The sequence below is a fragment of the Bufo gargarizans genome, chromosome 3 (assembly GCF_014858855.1).
Source record: "Bufo gargarizans isolate SCDJY-AF-19 chromosome 3, ASM1485885v1, whole genome shotgun sequence".
Lineage (NCBI taxonomy): Eukaryota > Metazoa > Chordata > Amphibia > Anura > Bufonidae > Bufo > Bufo gargarizans.
This window is the reverse complement of record NC_058082.1, coordinates 198,853,214-198,859,606: the sequence shown is the minus strand read 5'-3', so window position 1 is coordinate 198,859,606 and position 6,393 is coordinate 198,853,214.

Below are 6,393 nucleotides of genomic sequence, written 5' to 3'. Positions count from 1 at the left end.
AAGATTTTCACATGAGTATTATTACACAATTTAATAGTAATGCATGACAAGTAAAGGAAGCTGTTAGAAAGAATTGGTCTGTCCTTAAAAATGACCCCATAATAGGAGATATTATCCCCCAAAATCCCACAGTAATTTTAAAAAAAGCACCTAATATAAAGAATAAACTTGTACACAGTTTTATATTCACACAATCTGGTAAAACGAATAAACATTGTTTCACATGGTGCGGTTCTCGTTCACCATGTAAGAATCGCCCGAGAGAAAATAAACAGTGCAAAAAAGAGACAGTGGTTTCTAGGAGCAACGGTACCATAAAATAATGGGAGAACTTTCGTGTCTACATGCTGGAGTGTCCATGTGGCTTCCAGTATGTAGGACGGACTACTAGGAAAAGTCAGAATTCAAGAACATACTGTATACGAAACATAAAAAAAGGATTGGATACACACAGTGTCTCTGCACATTTTAAAAAGATACACAATAAAAATCCAGAAGGTTTGAGGTTTATTGGGCTTAAACAGGTCCGTAATAGCTGGAGAGGGGGTGATCCATTCTATAGAATAAATAGAAAGGAAGTAGAATGGATCTATAAATTGGGGACTTTGTACCCTGATGGTTTAAATGTCGAATTTGACATAAAGGCCTGTATAAGGCCTGTATAATAGATAAATAAAATATAGGTTTGTCATTGATATGCAGCGCATTTGAGTTTGTCACTGTAAATATAAACCTTTGATAATAATATGGGGTAGTAGGTGCAAGATTTTTTCACTTGCAAAATAGATATCATAGTAAGGTGTATTTAATATAATGAAGAAAGAAAATGGGGTTATACAGTTTTTTTTTATCTCTATAGATATAGAAGGATTTAAATTTGAAGGGGACGAGTATAGTAAAATGTAAAAACTGAAGTCCATATTGATGCTGGTGCGATGATCGATAAGTGGAGCTGAGATGACGGTGGGGGAGGGTAGGTAAAATCTTTGTGGTGTAGGAGAGAATAATGCAGGAGAAGAGGAATGGGTTAAATTCGGGGCCGACGCCACCTGTAAGGCGACCTAGGCGTGCGGTTTAAAAAATAAAGCCTTGATTAAGTGGCGGCCTGGCCGGTCCTGCCGCAAGTTTTTTTTTTAAAGTATGGCGGCGGGCCCTCCCCCGCATTGGGCGGCTGCCGCACTGCCCGGGCTGGCGCGTCTATGATTGTGCGCAGCCTGAAGAGAGGGACTGACAGGAGGGAAGCGCCTCTAATGTAGCGTCGCCGAGCTCTGTTCGGTCCGCGGTACAGGAGCTTTTGTTTCCTGTACCCGGCCGGACTGACAGGAAGTGCTCACTTAGTGTGCACTTCCTTTCAGTCCGGCCAGATACAGGAAAGAAATGCTCCTGTACTGCGGACCGAACAGAGCGCGGCCACGCTACATTAGAGGTGGGGGGAATGAGAGTGACAAAGGGGGGGGGGGGGGGAGAATGAGAGTGACAAAATGGGGGAGAGAGTGACAAGGGGGGGAGAATGAGAGTGAAAAGATGGGGAGAGAGTGACAAGGGGGGGTAAGAAAGAGAGTGACAAGGGGGGTGAGAAAGAGAGTGACAAGGGGGGGTGAGAAAGAGAGTGACAAGGCAGTGGGGGGGGAAATGAGAGTGACAAGGGAGTGGGGGGGAAATGAGAGTGACAAGGGAGTGGGGGGGAATGAGAGTGACAAGGGAGTGGGGGGGAAATGAGAGTGACAAGGGAGTGGGGGGGGGGGAATTAAAGTGACAAGGGAGTGGGGGGGGGATGAGAGTGACAAGGGAGTGGGGGGGGGGAATGAAAGTGACAAGGGAGTGGGGGGGGATGAGAGTGACAAGGGAGTGGGGGGGGGGATGAGAGTGACAAGGGAGTGGGGGGGAAATGAGAGTGACAAGGGAGGGAGGGGGGAAGAGTGTGACAAGGGAGGGAGGGGGGAGAAGAGAGCAACAAGGGAGGGGGGGGGAGAGAGTGACAAGGGAGTCCCCAGAGCCAGACCAGGGAGACGGCTACAAGAAGCTTGATTAACCCTAAGGCAAACATAGCAGTTCTTTTAATTTAAATGCTAATAAAGGGGTGGAACATATGTGATGTCATGATATGGGCGGATCATCTGATAAGGGGGGGGGGGGGTAGCGGCAATTTTTATCTTACCTAGGGCGGCAAAAATCCTTCCACTGGCCCTGGTTAAATTAGTCACATGATGTGGACAATATTGTATTGGAATTTTTGTAATTGGTATGGGGAATGAAGAAGTTTGCTATGTTACAATTATGTGAATTGGAGTTAGGGTAACGCCCACACAAAAACAAGTAACCTAGTTGAGTCCACAGGTGCCCCTGACGAAGGGGAGACGAAACCCGAGCTGGGTGTTTAATGAGAGGAGGTGCACATTTTATATGACTGTTGTTTTATGGATCTTGTGAGTAGAATAAATATTTTTATTAAACTCAGTTGGCATTACTTCACTATGTCGGGCCATTTTTTATGTTCTTTAGGAGATTAGAGCATCGCACTATATACAAAGGGCACAGAGCATGTGACACTATATACAGAGGGCACAGAGTGTGTGGCACTACCATTTGGAGCACTGTGTTTAGCACTAATGCTGCTATTATATTCAGGGCAGAGCACAGCTGAAGACATCTTCTCGGCAAAATCTGTAGAGCCAAATTGTGGCCAGAAAGATAGGTTTTATTTCTCTCTATATACAATGTGAACATTCTGTAGTACACATTTGTGTCCACTAGATGGCAGCAAGCCAGATGTATGAGCCATGTGGGCATTTCTTTGTCTTAAATACACTGTGCGGAGGGGAGGAGGAATTAGGTTGTAGTTTTCAAATCTACCTATGAACTCAGAGTTGAAGTTGCTGAAACCACTCCTATCAGGTTAAGGAGCCAATAGTCTCTTCTTAAGGAACACCCCCTTTTGTGTTGTCATGTCTGCTATTTAAGTGAATGTAACTTGAATAAAGCTCTTGTCTGGTTCTTGCTCAGGGGCATGACAAGATGCTTTCATGAAAACCAACTTGTGTGTCTGGTCTCATTATGAAAGTTGTATGGCGCTCACATACTTATAATCCTAATTGATTTGGCACCACACAAAGATAAGAATTGCATGAATTGCGATAACAATGTCATCATTGTGGCCTGAACCAAATGGAGTAGAACTCAGGAGGAGACGTCACCTGTAAGCTCTAATTGTAAATTATTATTCTGCTACTGTGTGTGATGAGTGCTGTAGTCACCTGGATAATCTACAGCTGATGATGGTTGGTAGCATGCTGTTTTGTGAAACAACAACTCCCAGCATCCCTTTACTACTGTTCATGCCATCACACCATACAAGATATGGCAAGGGCTGACCGGACTACTCAAATGGCATCTGTATTGAACGTTTAAAATCTGGTGATGTATATATTTACTGCACATGGTTTTGGTGCTGTATTCATGTAGTGAACTTGGTTTTGGTGCTGTATTTGACTTATGGGTTTGGTTCTGGTATTGTATGTGCCATATGGGTTTGGTTCTGGTGCTATATTTATGTAGTTGATTATGGTGCTGTATTTGACTTAGGCTACTTTCACACTTGCGCTTGATCGGATCCGTTCTGAACGGATCCGATCATATTAATGCAGATGGAGGCTCCGTTCAGTACGGATCCGTCTGCATTAATAACTTAGAAAAATTTCGCAAGTGCGCAAGTAGCCTGAGCGGATCCGTTCAGACTTTCAATGTAAAGTCAATGGGGGACGGATCCGCTTGAAGATTGAGCCATATGGGCTCATCTTCAAGCGGATCCGTTCCCATTGACTTACATTGTAAGTCTGAACGGATCCGCACGGCCAGGCGGACAGCTGAACGCTGCAAGCAGCGTTCAGCTGTCCGCCTGTCCGTGCGGAGGCGAGCGGAGCGGAGGCTGAACGCCGCCAGACTGATGCAGTCTGAGCGGATCCGCATCCATTCAGACTGCATCAGGGCTGGACGGAGGCGTTTGGGTCCGCTCGTGAGCGCCTTCAAACGGAGCTCACGAACGGACCCATGAACGCTAGTGTGAAAGTAGCCTTAAAGGGGTTCTCCGGGAATTAAGAAAATGAAAATACCTAAATATGACTTTATTATAAATATATTCCCAAATACATTTTAATAGTTATAATGGCTCGTTTTGTCTAGGGAGCAATGACTAGGAGAAACAAAATGGCTGCCATCCTATTAGCACACTCAAAACCTATCCTAATCACACAGCAGGACAGGTCACTTCACAAAGCTGAGGTAAAAAGCTGCCTCATCCTCCTCTCTGCTCTGCTTGTCAGGGATTATGATCCTGAATACAGTTTAATATGATATTTATCTGAATCTTTGTGAGTGGATTTCATGAGGGGACATCAAGTACAGAGAGTACGGACAGGACAGACTGTAGTAATGTGGGGATATGGTAATGGAGACTGGATACAAGTGCTGCTGCTCATTAGCCACATCTGCTCATGAACTCAATTCCAACAGAGATTCAGCTAAAGATCGTATAATCTGTATTCAGGATCATAATCCCCGACAGGTAGAGCAGAGAGGAGGATGAGGCAGCTCTTTATCTCCTATGTGATTAGGACAGGTTTTGTGTGCACTAATAGGGCGGCGGGCATTTTGTTTCTCCTAATGATTGCTCCCCAGACAAAAAGAACCATTATACCTAATGTAAGGTATTTGGGAATATATTTATAATGAATATTTAAGTATTTTAATTTTCTTAATTCCCGGAGAACCCCTTTAAAGGCTTGGTTTTGGTGGTGTATTAGATTTATAGGCTTGGTATTGGTGCTGTATTTATGTAGTGAACATGGTTCTGATGCTCTTTTTGTGTTTTAAGCAAGGTTCTGGTGCTGTATTCATGCAGTAAACTTGGTTCTGGTGCTTTATTAGATTTATAGGCTTGGTTCTGGTGCTGAACGTATGTAGAGATCTTGATTCTGGCGCTGTATTTGTGTGTTAAACGTGCATCTGATGCTATAAATCAAGTGTGATCACGGCATCTAAAAGCTCAAACTTGGAAGTGCAGGCTTCTTACCGGCATCCTCTGCGGGGAATGAGGATGCTAGCAATTGAATTCAAAACGCTGGATCTCTCAGAAGAGACCCAGGGTATTGAAGCTGCAATTCTTATTTTTGCTAGCAGGTGGCAGACCAACATAAGAAATGAGCAATTCTTCACTCATCTATAAGAACCATGATGGTTCAGAATTTTTAAAAAATAATGAGTTTTGTAGCCTCAAACATGAGCTACAATACCATAGAAAAGTAAAAATAAACGTAAAAAATATATAATTTTTTTGCGTAGAATAAAAAATAAATGCTTTTAACTTACCTCTATTTATGTATGCTGGCGTATCCATGGCAACTCATTGCGAGCTGCTTAAGAGGACAACACGTAATGACATGCTGACGTAGTGAGTGGCCTGAGGAAGAGTGATTTGTGCAAAACGGCCGTCGCCGCTGCTATGTGCGTGATTTAGGCTGAATGCCCCTGACCCGTATGTATTGTTTTACACAATTCTTCAATAAAGTATGAAGTAAGAAGTCTACAGTGGTGAGTGCCGCTCGTTCTATGTGCCTTCATCTTGGAACTACTCGTTGTTGTGATATTGAGCTGTGCACCACGACCCTGTGTTGTGAATGAGGAGGCGCAGTGGATGATTGGCAGGTGCCAAAAGGATGGGAAGTTGTGTGTTTCTCCTGTATGAAGATTGGAAGGCCTTAGGTTATATTTGGACAATGCAAAATTGTTCCTGAAATTTCCCTCAGTTCCATTCATCTGAATGTGGCTATTTCCAAAGAACGCTCATGGATTTCTGCAAGCCCCTTTCACACGTATAGTACAAGCTTGGAAATTTCTGCGAGAATTCTGCTGTGTGTGAATAGGCCCTTATCCTTTCTGTAGGTGCTCCGTGTTTTAGATAAAATATGATTTTCTCTGTGGGAAAGTTATGCAGACGTGGAATACCCCCGCATGAATTATAACAGCAGAAGGATAGAAAAAACAATGCATTTCTAGCACCCTGGCCCTCCAGCTGTTGAAAAACTACAACTCCCATTATGCCAGGACATCCTACAGCTATCAAGGCATCCTGGGAGTTGTAGTTTTGCAACAGCTGGAGTGCCCTGAGTTTGACATCTGTAACCTATAGTATCTGTACACAGACTACCAGTAGATGACAGAAGCAGAGCAGCACTAATAGCAATTTGTCCTGCTACTGTTGTTAATAAAGCTGAGTGTAAAAAACAAACAAAAAAAACAACATCGTTGACAGCAGGAATTTCCGCTCCACCAATGAACGTGCACGGCAGTTTACAAGGCTGTACAGATCTGTTGCTGGGCAGCGGTATAGGCGGTGTA